Genomic DNA, 22,701 nt, shown 5'->3' on the forward strand with positions numbered 1-22,701 from the left:
TTATTGAAACCATAAAATGTATTGTCTTTGAAACATTTGTAGACTTATCATTTTGCTCTGATACACTGTAAAAGCCTAGGTGGTAGGCTAGATCGTGAACAAATCGAAGTGAGCTACTTGGACGCATCATTTGAGATTCATAAATTAAATGAAACTTTTCATGAATCTAGAAATGTGTTTTTATCGCAAGAAAATATAGTGTATAGCGTTCTTTCGAGGGAAAAGAACGTTACGCGCTGTGAGCTCGAGCTGCCCGCCTTTTATCTTTGTGCCTGGCTCGCGCTGCTGTGCTGCTGCTGGTTGTGAGGCTCGCGCTGCACGGTGTGTGAGAATCCTGGGACTTGGTGATGTCAAACTGGTTGGGTCATTTGAAGGTTAGCTGCCTCGGATGGGTTCATAGAAAGTTCACTCGCATATATTAGGCAATTCAATCTTTCATTCTCTGTGTCCAAACTAGTAGGAAATGAGCTGCATGGAGGCAGGATAACCCATTCGTTATCCGAACGGGGAGACGTGGTTTTAAAACGCGAACTGTGATATTTATAAGATAAATATTTTCAATACGGCGGGCTCGAGCGAGGACCGTGTTGTTAATGGCACGGGACGGGACGGTGCAAAACATTTATACGATAAACACGTTGGGACGTTACGGAGCTGACTGACACCTTTTCATTGCAACAACCGGACTCCGGAGGAAATGGCAAATCATAATTTGGGTCAATTACAAGCTTTTAGCGGTGTTGTCTGTCATAGTTCTTGATTGTTTTAGTCTAGGAAGAAGACCAAGATTTTACGTGCCAAAAAAGGGTCAGAATTTGATGGAGTTGTGTGCACTTATGTTTGCGATTCTTACCCAAACCTCAAGGACCCTTTAAAGGCACACAATACCAGGGTGACTGTTGCGACTAAGGGACATCATGTTTGACTGTATGGATGTGCTAGCGGTGAGCCCTGGACAAATGTTGGATTTCTACACTTCGCGTCCCTCTTCGTGCATGCTGCAAGAGAAGGCACTGAAAGCGTGCTTCAGCGGGCTCGCTCAGAGAGACTGGCAACACCGCCGGAGCGCACAGTGTAGGTTCACTTTTGTTCCCTTTCATTTCATGTGTCTACAGCCTAGTAGCCTAATAACTGTAGCCTATCATAACAATGACATAATCAAATTATAATAGCAATGATGTGCCTGGCTTGTCCACTTGATCCCGCTATCTCTCTGATCATCTCTTTATATTATGTCCATGCACCCTTCCTCACAGTGTTTCCTGTCTTCTCATTTCCTCTTGTCTAATATGCTTAATGACCAGACATGAAATATGCCCAACACACACACACACACACACACACACACACACACACACACACACACACACACACACACACACACACACACACACACACACACACACACACACACACACACACACAGACACACACACACACACTTCACTGGTGACTCCCACACCCCCATCATTGCCTCCTACACCCTAATGTGCCATAAAGAGTGTTGTAGGGTGTACCTGTCTCTGAGTGTTAAGTGACTAGTTAGATAACTTCTTCAAGAATTAAACAATAGAATATATACATTATTGGCCATAATTTTTTTACAGAAATGTTCTCAAATGACTTGTAGAGCAGCCATTGAGTTCATTTGTAACAACTCTTTTTTTGTCCTGTCACTGTGACATGGCCCTATGCTTGAAGTGTTCCTCCTAGTCCTAGCCATGTCATCTTTCATCTGTACACACTTGGTTAATAAATTCTGGATGTGGAAACAGCTCCCTACAGCAGGCTGATGTATGTTCAGGTGCGATGTCTCAAATGCCACCCTATTCCCTACATTGTGTATTTCTTTTGACCAGAGCCCTATGGGGAATAGGGTGCCATTTGGGACGTAGACAGTATGTGATCCCCAGGTCCCTACACGGGGTTGAGGAATGTACAGAGTAAACATGGGCAGGCTGTGCCTCGACACCTCCCTCCCTCTGCCTTGACACCTCCCTCCCTCTGCCTTGACACCTCCCTCCCTCTGCCTCGACACCTCCCTCCCTCTGCCTTGACACCTCCCTCTGCCTCGACACCTCCCTCCCTCTGCTTCGACACCTCCCTCCCTCTGCCTTGACACCTCCCTCCCTCTGCCTCGACACCTCCCTCCCTCTGCCTTGACACCTCCCTCCCTCTGCCTCGACACCTCCCTCCCTCTGCCTTGACACCTCCCCTCCCTCTGCCTCGACACCTCCCTCCCTGTGCTTCGACACCTCCCTCCCTCTGCCTCGACACCTCCCTCCCTCCCTCCCTCCCTCTGCCTTGACCCCCCCCTTCCCTCTGCCTCGACACCTCCCTCCCTCTGCCTTGACACCTCCCTCCCTCTGCCTTGACACCTCCCTCTGCCTTGACATCTCCCTCCCTCTGCCTTGACATCTCCCTCCCTCTGCCTTGACACCTCCCTCCCTCTGCCTCGACACCTCCCTCTCAACCTCTGCCTTGACACCTCCCTCTGCCTGAACATCTCCATCCCTCTGCCTTGACACCTCCCTCCCTCTGCCTTGAAATCTCCCTCCCTCTGCTTCGACACCTCCCTCTCACCCTCTGCCTTGACACCTCCCTCCCTCTGCCTTGACATCTCCCTCCCTCTGCTTCGACACCTCCCTCTCACCCTCTACCTTGACTCCCCCCTCCCTCTGCCTCGACACCTCCCTCTCACCCTCTGCCTTGACACCTCCCTCTGCCTTGACATCTCCCTCCCTCTGCCTTGACATCTCCCTCCCTCTGCCTTGACACCTCCCTCCCTCTGCCTCGACACCTCCCTCTCACCCTCTGCCTTGACACCTCCCTCTGCCTTGACATCTCCCTCCCTCTGCCTTGACACCTCCCTCCCTCTGCCTTGACACCTCCCTCTGCCTTGACATCTCCCTCCCTCTGCCTTGACACCTCCCTCCCTCTGCCTTGACATCTCCCTCCCTCTGCTTCGACACCTCCCTCCCTCTGCCTTGACACCTTCCTCCCTCTGCCTCGACACCTCCCTCTCACCCTCTGCCTTGACACCTCCCTCTGCCTTGACATCTCCCTCCCTCTGCCTTGACACCTCCCTCCCTCTGCCTTGACACCTCCCTCTGCCTTGACATCTCCCTCCCTCTGCCTTGACACCTCCCTCCCTCTGCCTTGACATCTCCCTCCCTCTGCTTCGACACCTCCCTCCCTCTGCCTTGACACCTTCCTCCCTCTGCCTCGACACCTCCCTCTCACCCTCTGCCTTGACACCTCCCTCTCTCCTTCTGCCTTGACACCTCCCTCCCTCTGCCTTGACACCTCCCTCCCTCTGCCTTGACACCTCCCTCCCTCTGCCTTGACTCCTCTCACCCTCTGCCTTGACACCTCCCTCCCTCTGCCTTGACACCTCCCTCCCAGCACGAGAGAGAAGACAGGGGGCAAATCTTGCAGCTGTGATGGCACACTGTGGTATTTCATCTAATAGATATGGGAGTTTATCACGATTGGATTTGTTGGGCAGTGTTTTTACAGCTAATGCCGGTTTGCCTGAAGCTGATGCCGTGCAGGTGTTTGTACACATGCATATACACACACTCTCATTCAAATAAATGCATACAAGAACACACACATATATGTAATAGTGCCAGACACACAAACATATACAGTCTGATTTCAGTTGTCCTTGATGTCCTTTGTTTTTTTCTCTTGGTTGTTGGTGCGTTGGGGGGTTCTTGGGGGTGGGGAATGGAATGAATTGTCTTTTTCTAGATGTTTTTTCTTCTGGGGGGGGCTGTGGGAGGGGTCTCGAATGGTTGAGGCACAGCTCTTGGGGAACTGTGCGGGGATCTTGGAGGGTTCGGGTTCACGTTTTTTGGCCTGGTGGGAGATCTGTCGACGTGCCCTTGAGCAGGGCTTTGACCCTGGATGCTTCTGTGTGTCGCTCTGAATGGGAATCTGTTGGATGACTGGATGATGTAGTTATTGAGCGGCTTCACTGCAAGTATATTGTATGTTTCAAATATTCAATAAAAAAAATTATACAAAAAATGATTGGATTTGTTTTCAAATTCATTGTGGGTCTGTGTAATCTGAGATAAATATGTGTCTCTGAAATGGTTTCTCTCTCTCAATTCAAAGGGCTCTATTGGCATGGGAAACATATGTTAACATTGCCAAAGCATGTTAAATAGATAATAAACAAAAGTGAAATAAACAATCAAAAATGAACTCTCTCTGTTTTTCTCTCTCTGACACTGAATTAGATAAATGTCCTTTTCAGAAAGGTTAGCCGGCTACAATTAGAAAATGTCAACCTGTGCATTCTGAATAGACAGACCTGTTTTATACGGTCTATGAGAGACCCTTTTTTTCTGACAAGAATGATGGCACACAGCACACACTCTCTTTATACACTTCATATACAGAACATTGCTAAAAAAGCATTTTCTTTACAGACTGACTCACAGAAGTAGGCTAGCCTGTCTATCCTATCACGCATTCAAGTCAGTGGTTTGCAGCTAGATAATAACCTTAGGTTATGGAATACTTAGCTAATCTGTGTGCGTTTGCCTGAGCCACCTCCAAAAAGCACGATCTCCGGCAAGTCAAGTGTTTGTTTATACTCTCTCCCTGGCCCGGCCCCTACACTTGATTTATTTTGATAGTTTAACGACCAGAGAGCAGATAATGTTAAGCTGCCATGCTGTCTGTCACTTCACAACACTTCCCAGGATGCATTGGCTAGAGGCACAAATCACAGCGAAGTGGCCCTTATCAGTAGCAGCAAAAGTGGACAAGGTGGCTACTGCTACTCACCACATTTCACTGCGCTCCTACAGTAGGCTATTCTCTCCATTGTTTTTACTAAGCAATTCATCTCCTATACAAGAATATCAATAGCCTCTCTTTATTTGTTTAATTAGATTTGTTTGTATTTTGTCTTTTTATGCCATATCAAACATTGCTAATTTGTTTATCTGGCAAAGCATATTTAATCCCACATAAAATATATTCCTATTTATAAAACGATAATCACTGTAATAATACATAATGAATGAAATGATAATAAATCAATATATCATATTTAAAATAATAACCATCATTTACAGTTTTTTTTCTTCATTTTAAATGGTTTGTAGATGCAGATTTCAGTTCTACATTTGCACCATCTAATGCAATTTGTCTGCAGTGAAAACCGTAGGTATGGCTTTGCTTTCATGACATTGTTGTTAAATCCTCATAAATCAGTTTCAACCTCATTTTGATCCTCTCAATTGATGATTTAGCTGAACTGTTATATGTTCGGACTGCATATATCGTAGGAAAGGTTTGTGTGTGTGTGTGTGTTTGTCTGAACACCTTACATGAGAGAAAACAGAGAATGCAATAACTGTATTCCATGGATTTATAATATTCTCCAGGTGTAGTAGCTAGGACAGAGTACCATTTGTCATTGATAATACTTATCTGTGGTGTGATCACGAATAGAAAAGGTCATAAGTGAGTGTGTGTGAACGCGTGTGTGTGTGCTACGTAATTAAATCATCTTGAACATTAAAGTATAAGTAACTCATCATGTTCATTAATCACCACACACAAGGTGCATTTGATTAGCATTTCAATGCAATTAGAAAACCATTTGCCATTCATGCACAGAGGGTGTGTGTGTGTGTGTGTTGCAAATTACCCTGATAACAGACTCGCTTGAATTCATCACCAAGGCAATGGAGCGAAACAAGATAGAACCGATTGTGGTTTTCTTTATCTCCCCCACTATTTCATATGCATAGACTGCACATTAGCCTTGTGGCATTGGACTCGTCTTGCAACACTTTGACCTCTCTCATGTAAGGACCAGTTAAAATTGGACTTTGATTTGAAGAGCTTCCCAAAGAGGTCCTTGAAACTTTGGTTTTTATTAATTCATTTATTCAGTACAATGGAACCCACAAGGATTTAAATTAAATCTATTCACTATGAGCTGCGCTCCACACACACACACACACACACACACACTTGTGCAGGCACGCACAAGCACATTTTTGTTGTGCGAAGGATACAATGAGAAGGGGTTGGTGTGCATGTGTATTTGTGTGTGTTTGTGTGTGTGTGTGTGTGTGTTAACGTAGAGGGATCAGTGGCATTGTGTTGAACATGAGATGATGAATACAGAAATTATACTATGATGTGCAATACATGCTCTAAAAACATAGACACACATAGAAATCTTTTCAAAATGTATAGCTTAGTTTTATATTAAGGACATTGTTATTTTTATTTGTTGGTTTTTCATATAATAGACATCCAGGACAGTAATGTACAGCTATTCGTTACCATAGGTACTACTGTATTATGTATAGGCCTATAGATTTCAAGGTTATTGGAAAATGCAAATACTTTTTCTATTAACTGAAAATTACAATATGAGGATAATCTTTGAGAAACTTGAGAATATTGTACGTATTCAGTCCTTTGAAAGGAATAGTAGTCATAGAATTCTAACAGTTCACGACAGTACAATATGACTGTTTTCTTTTTCTGTAATCGATATTGCTGTGGCTTTGGAAGCTGTAATCCCAAGGCTTTTCGGGACTTGAATGCCGATGAAACATTGAAACGATTCACGTGTTCACTTAAAGGGTCTAAGGGCAAGCCATTGTCAAATAAGTAAAGCACAATATTGATGGTAAAAAAACTTGTTCAGATATTGCTAAGGAGGTTAGTTGACTCCCATCCTATTGTCCTCTTATTCTTCTAGTGAAGTAGGTTATACAATGAATTGCTGATTTGTATTGCATGGATTGTATATGACTTGGGCAGGCATAATAGTTCCTAAAGATTGTGTGTGTGTGTGTGTGTGTGTGTGTGTGTGTGTGTGTGTGTGTGTGTGTGTGTGTGTGTGTGTGTGTGTGTGTGTGTGTGTGTGTGTGTGTGTGTGTGTGTGTGTGTGTGTGTCTTTGTGTTTGTGGGTGTGTTTGCGTGTTTGTGTGTGTATGTGTGTGCGCACTCACGTGTTTGTGTGTGTGCCTGCCTACTTAAGTGTGTGTGTGTGTGTGTGTGTGTGTGTGTGTGTGTGTGTGTGTGTGTGTGTGTGTGTGTGTGTGTGTGTGTGTGTGTGTACACGTGTGCTTCTATACACATGTATCAACAGTCTCATGTTTTTTCTGCAGTTTCATCCTTGTAGCTGAACAACAAATCCACATCTGTCCAATGCCATGTTCTCCCTTTGTTGTAAACAGTGAGCAGACAGTCAGACCATGCTTCAGATAACATTGTGATATAATATACAACTACAGCCTGTCATATGTATTCATTAGGCCCTGTCCCTGTTTTTCTCTTAATGTGATTCAGATAGGGACATGAAAGACCATGGTACAGCTTTCACACCAAGCTGATTCAGCGGGCATGTGAAACGAGGTTTGAGGGGTATGGATTGGGGGATAAAATGGAGGGTAACAACTATGAAACGAAAGGGAAGCTGTCGGATGCTGGCTTGTGTTTAATGGAGATGAGTAGGGAGTTTTACTGGACCCCTGCTTTGAGACAGGAGGGACAACAGTCAGCACCACGTTCAGCGCGCCAGCGACGGGGACAGGGGCTGCAGTGCTGGAACACCACACCACACCACTGCCTGCTGGTTCCAGATCTGTCAGGCCATTCTCACTGTTTGGCACTGACAATGACCGTAGGAATTGGCTATACAGCACAAACAGATCTGGGGCCAGGCTATGCCACCCAAGGGGCCAGGGTTCCGGTTTGGTAGCACGGTTTCGACTGATCCTACAGTCTTGCTTCGGTACTGCAGTTTAACTAACATCCGGCCCAGAAAGACAGTTTCCATAGACATCCCCATAGAGAAGTCAAATTTGAACACTTCTAATAGGTCACTTTAGTTGTCACCTTTGTGCACAAAACATCCATTTAATTATTCATATAGTTGTCGCTGAGGACGATTTAAAAAAATCAGATATTAGCATTTTATATTCATCCAATCTCTGCCATGATGACATTGTCGCTGCTCGCGCTGTGAAGCTGGGTCATGTAAACCTGATGGAACCCAGATATACCGTAGACGGTCCATGAATCGTAGATTACTTTGAAAAATGGTCGGACATCTTGGATGCAGTTCACTTACTCTCCCGAGGAAGAAACTCCCATTGTTCTTGAAGAGGGTTGAGAGAAGGCTGGAAGGCTGCTTTTATTTTATTTCACTCTTACATTTGTCAGATGTCACTCTGACATGATGGATAGTGACTCACTTTTATATGGCTGCTAAAAATAAACAATTAGCAATAAATGTATTTTGACATTTGTGACCGACCGGCTCAATTTGGTTATATGCATTGGATCAAAGTATAGACTCAGAGCTAGAAAATGGTAAATCATACACTACCGTTGAGTAACAATGGGAAAGTAATTCATCAACTTGTAACCTCACTTTTGAGAAAATGGTCCATGAAAATTTGGGAACAACAGGAGAGCTTTTCTTGGTCTACACCCATTCAGCATCATTCACACCCTCTTAAGCTTTAACCTCACCCATCTCTTTAAGGATTCACATGTGAGGCCATGCTTTATTTTTTATTTATTTTACCATTGTTTAAGAACAAATTCTTATTTTCAATGACGGCCTAGGAACAGTGGGTTAACTGCCTTGTTTTGTACCTTGTCAGCTTGGGGATTTGATCTTGCAACCTTTCGGTTACTCGTCCAACGCTCTAACCACTAGGCTACGCTGCCGCCCCGCCATGTACTAAACAACCAAAGATTTCAAGACTAAAGGCTGGTTTATACTACGGGTGTGTTCCTAAATTTCATCTGGAGTGCCAGAGTGTGCTCTGGGCATTCATAAACTCAGATCGTTGTCAGATAGTCTGTTCGTAAATTCAGAGTGTTTCCCTCTCTGAGCTTTCAGAGCGCACACTGGACTATTTCGCCGTGAAGTAGGGTTGATCCGAGTGTTGTGACCTAACAACATCAGTCAAGCACCCAAACTAGCTGGCTAACATTGGCAAGCTTGCTAGCTACTTCCAGACACAAATGAGAGAACAGCTCACTCTGACCATTTTCCTCGCCCTAGCAGAGCTGGTTAGACTGTTATGTTATCCAGAGCGTTGGTGACTGTAACTGTGCTGCTGGCAACAATTTATTACACATTTTTGCCAACGTTTACTGACACTGGACATATTCAACTGGTGTTGAGCGGTCAAAAATGCATCAGTTCCTAAGCCAGGCCTTTTATCCTTTACTCCACCAAGAAAGCTCTCTCTTGTGACCCACCACCTGGATTCAGTCCTATGTAGCAACATTTGAAATTGTGTTTTTTACATTGGATAAAAGTAGACTGAGGGCTAGAAAATAGTAAACAACCAAAGATTTCAAGACTAAAAGTGGTAAAAGTAGTAGCCTACAATAAGGGAAAACTCCAGGTAAAAATATACTTTATCTATTCCTTGGCCTATATCCTAATCTGACTTTGGTGCAGGTCATGTTGTTCTTCACATTACCTACCGTCTGTCGTAAACACACACTATATGAAATAAAAGTTTATTTGTCAAATGCACAGGATACAGAAGGTGTAAATGGTATAGTGAAGTGGTTACTTGCATAGTAGCAATATCAAAAACAGAAAGTGTCCAGATAAAAATATTTTATAAATATTTTATAATTATTAGATGACGCTTATTTGGACACACTGGTCTAAATTGATGGGTCATGTGAAGGAAATGCTATAACCACCCCTAGCCACATCTAGTTGTCACGTCCTGGACAGTATAAGGGTTAATTGTCATTGTGGCAGAGGTTATTTGTTTTATGTGGTTCGGGGTGGTGTTTTGGTTAAAGGGCGTTTGATTTAGTATTTCCGGGTTTTTGGTTTATGGTCTATGTTGATGTATTTCTATGTGGAGTCTAGTGAGTGTGTTTCTATGGTTGATTAATTGGGGTTGGGACTCTCAATTGAAGGCAGGTGTTTTCTCTTTGCCTTTGATTGAGAGTCCCATATATTAGGGTGTGTTTGTCATTTGTGGGAGATTGTTTCTTGTCTAGCGTATGTGAGCCTGAGAAGACTGTCTGTACATCGTGAGTTCGTTTTGTTATTTTGTATGTTCATTTTGAGTTTATTAAATGTTCAAAATGAACTATCTCAATTCTGCTGCATATTGGTCCTCCTTTTCCGACGATGATTTCGCTATATCGTCTGACGACGACGAAATCCCTGACACTAGTGAAGTGGATGGGTCACTATTGTCTAGACATGTACAAATGTTGATGAAATAAACTCATCAAAAAAAGAAACAGCCCTTTTTCAGGACCCTGTCTTTCAAAGATCATTCGTAAAAATCTAAATAACTTCACAGATCTTTGTTGTAAAGGGTTTAAACACTGTTTCCCATGCTTGTTCAATGAACCATAAACAATTAATGAACATGCACCTGTGGAACGGTCGTTAAGACACTAACAGCTTACAGACGGTTGGCAATTAAGGTCACAGTTATGAAAACATAGGACACTAAAGAGGCCTTTCTACTGACTCTGAAAAACACCAAAAGAAAGTTGCCAAGAGTCCCTGCTCATTTGCGTGAACGTGCCTTCGGCATGGTGCAAGGAGGCATGAGGACTGCAGATGTGGCCAGGACATAAATTGCCATGTTCGTACTGTGATGATCGGATTTGTGTTTATCGTCAAAGGAATGAGCATTACACCGAGGCCTGTATTCTGGAGTGGGATCGATTTGGAGGTGGAGGGTCTGTCATGGTCTGGGGCGGTGTGTCACAGCATCATCAGACTGAGCTTGTTGTCATTGCAGGCAATCTCAACGCTGTGCGTTACAGGGAAGACATCCTCCTCCCTCATGTGGTACCCTTCCTGCAGGCTCATCCTGACATGACCCTCCAGCATGACAATGCCACCAGCCATACTGCTCGTTCTGTGTGTGATTTCCTGCAAGACAGGAATGTCAGTGTTCTGCCATGGCTAGTGAAGAGCCCAGATCTCAATCCCATTGAGCACGTCTGGGAGGGCTAGGGCCAGGGTGAGGGCTAGGGCCATTCCCCCCAGAAATGTCCAGGAACTTGTAGGTGCCTTGGTGGAAGAGTGTGGTAACATCTCACAGCAAGAACTGGCAAATCTGTTGCAGTCCATAAGGAGGAGATACACTTCAGTACTTAATGCAGCTGGTGGCCACACCAGATACTGACTGTTACTTTTGATTTTGACCCCACCTTTGTTCAGGGACACATTACTCTATTTCTGTTAGTCACATGTATGTGGAACTTGTTCAGTTTATGTTTCAGTTGTTGAATCTTCTTATGTTCATACCAATATTTACACGTTAAGTTTGCTGAAAATAAACGCAGTTGACAGTGAGAGGACGTTTATTTTTTTGCTGAGTTTACAATAGATGGCTGTAATCACCCCAAACACACCTGTCTAACTTGATGGGTCATGTAATCATTTGGCGAGGTGGAGACTTTTGTTTAGACATGTAGCTAGCTAGCTAATCAATGAACTGGAATAATCCCAACTCATAGTACTACCAATACAAACATTGTCATATTTAAAAATATATATACGTTATTTAACCTTTATTTAACTAGGCATGTCAGTTAAGAACAAATTCTTATTTACAATGACGGACTACCGGGGAACAGTGGGTTAACTGCCTTGTTCAGATTCATAGCTATAGTATGAATCTGCAGGTAGCTAAAGCTAACCACCTAGGTTCAATGTTAGCTAGCTAACATCAGACCATAACTAGTAATGCAAATGGATTTCTGATTCAAATAATATTACTACACAGATCATACACGTAACGTTAGCTAGTGAGCCAGCAAGCTAACATTCGCTAGCTAGCAAACAGTATGCTTTAAATTAGAAACTTATAATGTCTGAAAATGTAGCTAGACTCTTACCCGTATACATGTATGAACGCTTTACAGCAGAGTGGAACCATTTAACTCAGTTTTGTTTGTATTTACATCTTATTTGGCCAGTGTTGTGTCAAGTCACTCTGGTTCACACTGACTGTGGCGTGTGCAGAAAGTAGCCCATCAGAACTTTTTGCAACTGATTTGTCGATAGCGCCTACTAAATTCAATGTTGTTGAGAAATGTAGCAAAACATTTGTAGTTCTCGATGGCTAACGTTATATTTTTCAAAAATGCCGTGGTAAATGGACTATCAACACATACTGAGCAGCTCACGTTATAGACAGGAGCGTGCTACATGGCAGACCAATCCAAACTCATCTCCCGGCATGTCCAGCCCATCATTTATCTCAGCCAATCATGGCTAGCCGGAAGGTTCCTGACTTTTTCCATGGCTAAACCAACTAGGTTTAAAATGTAAAAAATTGGAATACAAGTTTGTTATTAATGTTCCAGAAGGCATTTCTTTCAAAAAACGCCTTTTGGTAAAAAAAAAGTTGTTCAAATGCCTCTCCTGTGAACTAGTGACATGTGACATACGGCTAGCTTCCTGAAATGGGTCACACATATTTTTTCAGTAAATAGCCATGGCAGTATGGTCAATCAGGAATTCCATCATGCTTCCTTTTTAAAGCCTGTGTATGTCTATATCACTTTGTAGTGGGCAAAATCCACAAATGCGAATTGCCATTAAATCTGGAGAGAAACATAATGGGGATGTATTCCAATCTGCTTTCTTATGCTTTAAGGAACTAGAAATTTGCATGTTGAGAATGTGGTAATATTAGGTTAAACTTGAATATAACATTTTCTAAATGTTCTTGAAATGTTCTGAGGACCTCAAAGACAAGGTAAACATGTATATTGTCTGAAAGTCAATGGAATATTATGTTAAACCTAAAACAAATATTCTATGAACGTCATAAGAACTGACTTATTTGGAAAGTGTGGAACATTGTGTAACATTGTTCTGTGCAACCTCTTAAGTACAATATGTAAACATCACAAGAATATTCTTTCAACATCCCAGACAAACCCCATAACTTAAATAAATGTTTCTGGGAACCTATAAAGAACTTAGACCAGGTATTCTGTCAACATTCTTACAACATTAAGGGAATGTCCTGTGCAACCTAACTTAAACATTATATGAATGTCATCTGAGCATATTTTGTGCTTTGGGAACGTATCTCTTGTAATGTACCCACATTGTTCCCACAACCTAATTACATGTTCTGGGAACCTTTAAATAAGTGTGCACCCTGGTACAAACATTATCTGAATGTCAGCACAACTGGAAAGTTTTAGTGTTTTGGGAATCTATCTCTTGTCATATCCCCACAATGTTCCCACAACATACCGTAATTTCCGGACTATTAAGCGCACCTGAATATAAGCCGCACCCACTGAATTGAATTATTATTATTTTTTAACATAAATAATTACATGTCTATAAGCCGCAGGTGCCTACCGGTACATTGAAACAAATTAACTTTACACAGGCTTTAACGAAACACGGCTTGTAACAAAAATAAATAGGCTTTAACGAAACACGGCTTGTAACAAAAATAAATAGGCTTTAACGAAACACGGCTTGTAACAAAAAATAAAAAATTAGCAGTAAGCTTTAGTTGTCTTTTTGCACTGAGTCAATTCCTCACGCTGCTGTTTCCAACGTCTTATCATCGACTCATTAAGACCAAGCTCCCGTGCAGCAGCTCTATTTCCTTTTCCAACAGCCAGATCAATCGCCTTCAACTTGAAAGCTGCATCATATGCATTTCTCCGTGTCTTTGCCATGATGTAAATGAGGGTGACAAAATGACTACCGTAATCAGAATGATGGGAAGTTTGAGAGCGCTCGATTTAATCTAAACAGTAAACAAAAAAGTTGTTTGACCTTAACCCGTTCGGCAATTTCATTGGTCTAATGAAAGCTTCATGCCGGCAAAAAACTGAGCACGTCACAGAATGTGTTTTTTGGAAGAAAAAAAATTGAAAGCGGGAAAAATCCACATATTAGCTGCGTCATTGTTTAAGCCGCGAGGTTCAAAGCCTGGGAAAAAAAGTTTACAGTAAATACATGATTTACCTTTTTAAAGAACATAAAAAATGTGTTCTGGTTACATTCTTGTAACATCAGGTGAATGTTTTTTGCACCCTAAGAGAAACATTGTATAATCATCCGCACAACTGGACAGTTCATCTTTTATGATGTCCCCACAATGTTACCACGAGACTGTTCCCACAACCTAATGAAACATTCTGAGAACCTTTAAAGAACAGACAAAATGGGTTCTGGTAACATTCTTGCAATATCATGCAAATGGTTTATACAAACATCAGCACTACTGGATGTTTTTGTGCTATGAGAACATTTGCCACAACCTAGCTAATTTACTTACAGAGAGACGCTTTAGATTTTGGGGGGGAGCATTTTAGTGAATGTTCAGAGAATATTTCAATAATATTTCATTAAAAAATATATATATGTACAGTGCCTTGCGAAAGTATTCGGCCCCCTTGAACTTTTCGACCTTTTGCCACATTTCAGGCTTCAAACATAAAGATATAAAACTGTACTTTTTTGTGAAGAATCAACAACAAGTGGGACACAATCATGAAGTGGAACGAAATTTATTGGATATTTCAAACTTTTTTTACAAATAAAAACTGAAAAATTGGGCGTGCAAAATTATTCAGCCCCTTTACTTTCAGTGCAGCAAACTCTCTCCAGAAGTTCAGTGAGGATCTCTGAATGATCCAATGTTGACCTAAATGACTAATGATGATAAATAGAATCCACCTGTGTGTAATCAAGTCTCCGTATAAATGCACCAGCTCTGTGATAGTCTCAGAGGTCCGTTTAAAGCGCAGAGAGCATCATGAAGAACAAGGAACACACCAGGCAGGTCCGAGATACTGTTGTGGAGAAGTTTAAAGCCGGATTTGGATACAAAAAGATTTCCCAAGCTTTAAACATCCCAAGGAGCACTGTGCAAGCGATAATATTGAAATGGAAGGAGTATCAGACCACTGCAAATCTACGAAGACCTGGCCGTCCCTCTAAACTTTCAGCTCATACAAGGAGAAGACTGATCAGAGATGCAGCCAAGAGGCCCATGATCACTCTGGATGAACTGCAGAGATCTACAGCTGAGGTGGGAGACTCTGTCCATAGGACAACAATCAGTCGTATACTGCACAAATCTGGCCTTTATGGAAGAGTGGCAAGAAGAAAGCCATTTCTTAAAGATATCCATAAAAAGTGTCGTTTAAAGTTTGCCACTAGCCACCTGGGAGACACACCAAACATGTGGAAGAAGGTGCTCTGGTCAGATGAAACCAAAATCAAAATTTTTGGCAACAATGCAAAACGTTATGTTTGGCGTAAAAGCAACACAGCTCATCACCCTGAACACACCATCCCCACTGTCAAACATGGTGGTGGCAGCATCATTGTTTGGGCCTGCTTTTCTTCAGCAGGGGCAGGGAAGATGGTTAAAATTGATGGGAAGATGGATGGAGCCAAATACAGGACCATTCTGGAAGAAAACCTGATGGAGTCTGCAAAAGACCTGAGACTGGGACGGAGATTTGTCTTCCAACAAGACAATGATCCAAAACATAAAGCAAAATCTACAATGGAATGGTTCACAAATAAACATATCCAGGTGTTAGAATGGCCAAGTCAAAGTCCAGACCTGAATCCAATCGAGAATCTGTGGAAAGAACTGAAAACTGCTGTTCACAAACACTCTCCATCCAACCTCACTGAGCTCGAGCTGTTTTGCAAGGAGGAATGGGCAAAAATGTCAGTCTCTCGATGTGCAAAACTGATAGAGACATACCCCAAGCGACTTACAGCTGTAATCGCAGCAAAAGGTGGCGCTACAAAGTATTAACTTAAGGGGGCTGAATAATTTTGCACTGCCAATTTTTCAGTTTTTTATTTGTTAAAAAAGTTTGAAATATCCAATAAATTTCGTTCCACTTCATGATTGTGTCCCACTTGTTGTTGATTCTTCACAAAAAATTACAGTTTTATATCTTTATGTTTGAAGCCTGAAATGTGGCAAAAGGTCGAAAAGTTCAAGGGGGCCGAATACTTTCGCAAGGCACTGTATTTGAATGTTTTTGAGATGTTATCATCCTAATGTTAGATAAAACCCTAACTAGAACTTAATGGGAATCTTAGCTAATGTTCTGGGAATGTTCCCGGTTAGCTGGGTTGTCTATAGCTCAGAGATGTTTAATGCAGGTCTAATGCAGGTCTCCTTTACTGCTAAGAGCTGACGTCTGGATCATATGACCTCTTAAAGTGCTTGCCGTGGAGTGGAGAATCATAACAACGTCGTCAGGCTCTTAGGGAAAGAATTTCTAAAGATTAAAAATAAACTTGTCACATTTCTTTCTCTCTCTATTTGAAACCTTCTCTTTCCCTCTATCTCTCCCTCTCTCTCTCTCTTTCCCCCTCGTCTCTCATTTTTTCTTGTTGCACTTTAAGCTTTGAAGTGTCTCACACCTGTTGCGTTGCTCGGTCCCCAGTGTAGAGCATAGCAGTGAGAGCTCTGGCTCTTTATACACCCTCTGTCTCCATTTGACCTTTGACCTCAACAGATCACAGGGGGTCGCCCAGAGGTCAAGGCAGGAAGGGCGGCTTAGAGGTTAGCCGCAGTCACATGACTGGTATGAACCATGAACCTCTGACCCATACTCAAAGTGCCATTCAGTGGTTCAAACCAAGGTCCAGTTCCACACCCTGACACCTCTGGATAATCCCCTTTAGAAGCTGTGTCCCTTTAACAAATCCCTTTCAGTGGCTTTTCTAGCTGCAGTTTGATTGATTCCCCCTACTGGGAGACACTTTTGCACTTGACATGTGTCGTCTTGAAGACTGACGAGACAGACTGTTTCCCTGTGAGTTTTCAGCACCCCCCACCTCTCAGCACCCCATGACCTCAGTCTGCCGGCCATTTCCCTCGGTCTCTCTCCAGACCGGCAGCACAGGTAGAACTTTTTCCTCGTCTTTCTCTAAACAAGACATACAGTTAGATGACTGTTTTTTTTATTGTTTCTATCTTCTCTTCCAGTTAGTGTGTTAAAGAATGGAATTAAATGTGTACTACAGCCTACAGCCAGTGCTGCTCCCTCTCTCCCTCCCACCACAAAGCTGCTTCTAATTTGGTGTACTTTGGGCGAACTTTGACCGTTTCCTATTGACTCTCTTTCTCCTCCCGCCTGGTGTATGTGAGTTGTTTGTCTGTGTGTGTGTGTGTGTGTGTGTGTGTGTGTGTGTGTGTGTGTGTGTGTGTGTGTGTGTGTGTGTGTGTGTGTGTGTGTGTGTGTGTGTGTGTGTGTGTGTGTGTGTGTGTGCGCTATGTGCGCTATGTGCTCCCTGCTCCTGCAAATAACCCAGAGGAAGAAGGGGAGAAAAACACTTCCAGCTTCGATAAACTACCAGCAGAGAGGTGGAGTTGTGAAGGGAACTGGCGCTAAAAGGCTGTACTGTGGTATTGGCAGGACAGTTGCTGCACTGTGCGTGCAATACGGCGCTGTAGTGTCTACTAGCGATAGTAACCTGCTGTCTTGTTCTACCTGTTTATTCTCTCTCTGTTTGTTGAAGGTAGGGTTGTTGTAAATGGATCGCTGCAGTATAGCAGTCATTTGGACATAACTGTGGTCTCATGATTACAGGGTAGAAACAGTCCATGTCCTGATTCCATGTCATTGTGATATTGTACTGTGTGTGTGTGTGTGTGTGTGTGTGTGTGTGTGTGTGTGTGTGTGTGTGTGTGTGTGTGTGTGTGTGTGTGTGTGTGTGTGTGTGTGTGTGTGTGTGTGTGTGTGTGTGTGTGTGTGTGTGTGTGTGTGTGTGTGTGTGTGTAACAGATCTTGCCTTAGGTACCTCCCTCCTAGCCATCTGTGAGGTTTGTGGACGTCACAGATTGTTTTCTTTTCATGTCACTGGTCATCTAGCTATCTGACCCTCAGTGTGGGGACAATGTGGTGAACGGGGTAGGGACAGGTGGACACAGTGAGGATAGACATGGTTGATTGGCCCACAAATTATTTTTAACTGACCTATAGGACCCTCCTCACTTCTAAAGCGTTCTTCTTCTTCTACTTCTTCTTCTTCTGCTTCTTCTTCTACTTCTTCTTCTTCTGCTTCTTCTTCTACTTCTTCTTCTTCTGCTTCTTCTTCTACTTGTTCTTCTACTTCTTCTTCTACTTCTTCTACTTCTTCTTCTACTTCTTCTTCTACTTCTTCTACTTCTACTTCTTCTTCTACTTCTACTTCTTCTTCTACTTTTTCTTCTTCTTCTACTTCTTTTACTTCTACTTCTTCTTCTACTTCTACTTCTTCTTCTTCTTCTACTTCTTCTACTTCTTCTTCTTGTACTTCTTCTTCTACTTCTTCTTCTTCTTCTTCTGCTTCTACTTCTTCTTCTTCTTCTTCTTCTGCTTCTACTTCTTCTTCTACTTCTTCTTCTTCTACTTCTTCTTCTACTTCTTCTTCTACTTCTTCTTCTTCTACTTCTTCTTCTTCTACTTCTTCTTCTACTTCTTCTACTTCTTCTTCTTCTTCTTGAGGCGGCAGGTAGCCTAGTGGTTAGAGCGTTAGGCCAGTAACCAAAAGGTTGGTAGATTGATTCCCCGAGCTGACAAGGTAAAAATATGTCTTTCTGCCCCTGAACAAGGCAGTTAACCCACTGTTCCTAGGCTGTCATTGTAAATAAGAAATTGTTCTTAACTGACTTGCCTAGTTAAATGAAGGTTAAATAAAAAATCTTCTTCTTCACCACCACCCACAGCAAGCCATAGCCATAACAAGGCTTCTTCCTAACTCAGCCTCTGTGTTTTCCATTAGTCTTTCCCCTCATTCAGAGATTGCCCTCCCTTCCTCCTCCTCCAGGCTGGGTGTGTTTTCCTGTCTGACCCTGCTGGCTGGTTCAGCAGGGGGTTAAGAGTTCAGCAGAATAAGCTTTGAGACATTTTTTTCATACACACAGACACACTATCACACGCAAACACACACACAGAGTATACGCACACTGACACACACAGCTCCCACCCCTTGGCTCGCCTGGTCTGTCGCTGGTCTGTAGTCTCTGTAATGGTGCTGGTGTGTAGCTATGTTAACATGCAGTGAAGACAGTTTGCTGCAGAGCCAACGCCAGAAAATGGAGCAAAGGCTCCCCAGCGCCCGATAGGGCCTATACAGCGCTCTAGACACACAGTTACACACACACACACACACACACACACACACACACACACACACACACCACCAAAGGGGGAAATGCATCTGCCTTTATGTGCTCCATCTGTCTGCAGGTAGCCACACTCCCAGAACCAACCATGAGTTTCAAATGGGCAGCGCCGGGCAGAAGTGTGGTGTGTGTGTGTGTGTGTGTGTGTGTGTGTGTGTGTGTGAGTATGTCTACTGCTCTCCCTCTTTCCCATGTGTAATGATCCAAGGCGTTGGAAACACTCTGAAGGCCAATTCTATCAGTTCCAATGTGTTGTATTCTACACAACATGTAGTAGCATCTGTAGTGTTCAGTACTGTACCAGCTGGGAAGACTGGAATACATTCCACAGCTTGTTTTACATATTACATGTCATACATGTCCCTTGATGTCGCCATCCGCACACACACACACACCTTTACATATTACATATGATACAGGTCCCCCTGCTGTCTCTGGCCCTGCACGGCTTGTCTCTCTCCCTCATGTTACATATTAAAGTGGTGGATCGTATCTCCCTTCCTGTGACAATGTGTGTGTAGTCTGCGGCTTCAGACTGCATTTTGTAGGCTATAGTGAGCTAGTTCACACACACACACACACACACACACACACACACACACACACACACACACACACACACACACACACACACACACACACACACACACACACACCTGACTATTTTTCTGTCCTGGTTAATTATACCAGGTTCCAGGAAGAGGGTGTTTGTAAGTCAGAGAGAGAACTTCTTTTTCCCCCCTTTTTCTCCACAATTTCGTGGTATCTAATTAGTAGTAACAGTCTTGTCTCATCGCTGCAACTCCCGTACGGACTCGGGGGAGGCGAAGGTCGAGAGAATCGTGCGTCCTCCGAAACACAACCCAACCAAGCCGCCCTGCTTCTTGACACAACGCACACTTAACCCGGAAGTCAGCCGCACCAATGTGTCGGAGGAAACACCGTACACCTGGCAACCGTGTCAGCGTGCACTGCGCCCGGCCCATCATAGAAGTCACTAGTGCGCAATGGGACAAGGACGTCCCTGCCAGCCAAACACTCCCCTAACCTGGACGACGCTGAGCCAATTGTGCGCCGCCCCATGAGTCTCCTGGTCGCGGCCGGCTGCAACAGAGCCTGGACTTGAACCCAGAATCTCTAGTGGCACAGCTAGCACTGTGATGCAGTGTCTTAGACCACATGGCCACTCGGGAGGCCTGAGAGAGAGAACATTAATGCAAGTTGACTGTTTTAATTTATTTATGCTCAAGTAATTTAATGACTATTTGGACTAACATACAGTCAGTGAACAAGCACTATTGAAATCCTAAAGATCCATCAGCGATGTGTGCGTAGTACGATATTGATTACTATCAGCATCAAACTGCATACAGATGATAGCAAAGTGACTCACTCCAACTGACTAGCCAGTTGCACTAGTTTGTGTTTGCTTTGGGATTTGATTGACGAATAACATGTCTGTTTGATTCACCAGAGGGGAAGCAGAGGTCAATGTGAATCATGCAGTAGCACTAATATTCACCGTCATGGCAGTTCTACTCACACTGTCCTTTAGTACCACAAAGAGATTGGCAATATACTGTAACAGTTAAACAAACACACAGAAACACACATACACACACAATTTGACCCATATTTGACCAATCTACTGTAATGTGTCAAATTGACCCAGGACACCTTTTTGAACATAATACTTGGGTAAGTTGAACCTCAGGGGAATTCTGCATGGGGTCAAGGGTCAGGAACAGATCACGGGGTTGCTCTCTAATAGATGTATAATTCAGCTTGAGCTGATAAAGTATGGAATAGTGTAATCTAATCAACCAACCCTGCTCTGCTCTGCTCTGCTCTGCTCCATGCAGATATATCTATAGATGGGCAGGCCCTGGACAAGCCACATATATTCCTGAGTAGGGTTGCAGAATTCTGGGAATTTTCAAAACGTTTTCTGATTTTCTCTAAATCCCGGTTGGAGGATTCCCAGAAACAGGGAGGAATAAGCAGGAAATCTGAATTCCTCCACCCTGGAAAACCAGGGAATTTATTGAATGTTTTGCAACCCTACTCCAGAGCTATATGGGAGCAAGGCGCTAGATAAATTGGTTGCTGGTAGGCTATAACATGATGTCATCACAGCCTATTTCCACTTTAATATAAAAACATTTTTATCAACCTTTTAACCTTTGTGTTTAAACTCAGTCAAGCCACAGGTGGACTTTTCAAAACCTATTAGAAAGAAACCCACTGGCTCAAAAGTTTGTTTTTGTTCACTCTGAATGGCCTCTGTATCAATCAGGCCAAAGATGTAGTTCTGAGAACTCATTCCAGGGTTCTGGAGGTTCTATATCAACTCATTAAATATCACAATGTTTGTGTTTCTGTTCCAATAACATCAAAATAGAAATAAAGTGGCCACTCAGACCCACTGTTGGATGAGTATGTGGACAGAGTAATTGTATGCCAAAGATTCTGCCCTGATTTCAGTTAATTCAGTACCTTTAGTTCACTCACTCAGGAAATGGGTTTTGAATGCCCTATCATTACCACATATCCTATCCCATACTAAAACTTGAATCATCTTCTTCATTACGCAATTTTTCTTCCAATTGGGACGAATAAAGAACTACTACATCTTCTTCATCATCTTCTTCTGTTGTGTCTCTCTAGCCATCGAGACCCAGAGCACCAGTTCTGAGGAGCTGGTCCCAAGCCCCCCATCCCCCCCTGCCCCCGCCCCGCGTCTACAAGCCCTGCTTCGTGTGCCAGGACAAGTCCTCGGGGTACCACTATGGTGTCAGCGCCTGCGAGGGCTGCAAGGTAAGACATACACATCAAAACCAGCAACATTCACACCCAAACCAGCAACATTCACACCAAAACCACCAACATACACACCAAAACCATCAACATACACACCAAAACCAGCAACATACTAGAGGTCGACCGATTATGATTTTTCAGTGCCGATACCAATACCGATTATTGGAGGGCCAAAAAAAAGCCGATACCAATTAATCGGCCGATTTATTTATTTATTTATTTATTTATTTGTAATAATGACAATTACAACAATACTGAATGAACACTTTTATTTTAACTTAATATAATACATCAATAAAATCAATTTAGCCTCAAATAAATAATGAAACATGTTAAATTTGGTTTAAATAATGCAAAAACAAAGTGTTGGAGAAGAAAGTAAAAGTGCAATATGTGCCATGTAAAAAAGCTAACGTTTAAGTTCCTTGCTCAGAACATGAGAACATATGAAAGCTGGTGGTTCCTTTTAACATGAGTCTTCAATATTCCCAGGTAAGAAGTTTTAGGTTGTAGTTATTATAGGAATTATAGGACTATTTCTCTCTATACCATTTGTATTTCATATACCTTTGACTATTGGATGTTCTTATAGGCACTTTAGTATTGCCAGTGTAACAGTATAGCTTCCGTCCCTCTCCTCGCCCCTACCTGGGCTCGAACCAGGAACACATCGACAACAGCCACCCTCGAA

General features: G+C 43.0%; 1 pseudogene across 1 annotated transcript in view; it reads left to right on the top strand.

Moving 5' to 3' along the window:
* The first annotated feature begins 307 nt into the window (after positions 1-307).
* LOC106588672 (retinoic acid receptor alpha-A-like) overlaps positions 308-22,701 on the top strand; it is a 105,683-nt pseudogene continuing 83,289 nt past the window's right edge. The window contains exons 1-2 of the transcript XR_006762364.1: positions 308-1,074; positions 21,858-22,007. The product of XR_006762364.1 is annotated as a retinoic acid receptor alpha-A-like (transcript). The remainder of the gene's footprint in view (positions 1,075-21,857; positions 22,008-22,701) is intronic.

The sequence above is a fragment of the Salmo salar genome, chromosome ssa27 (genome assembly GCF_905237065.1).
Source record: "Salmo salar chromosome ssa27, Ssal_v3.1, whole genome shotgun sequence".
Taxonomy (NCBI): Eukaryota; Metazoa; Chordata; class Actinopteri; order Salmoniformes; family Salmonidae; genus Salmo; species Salmo salar.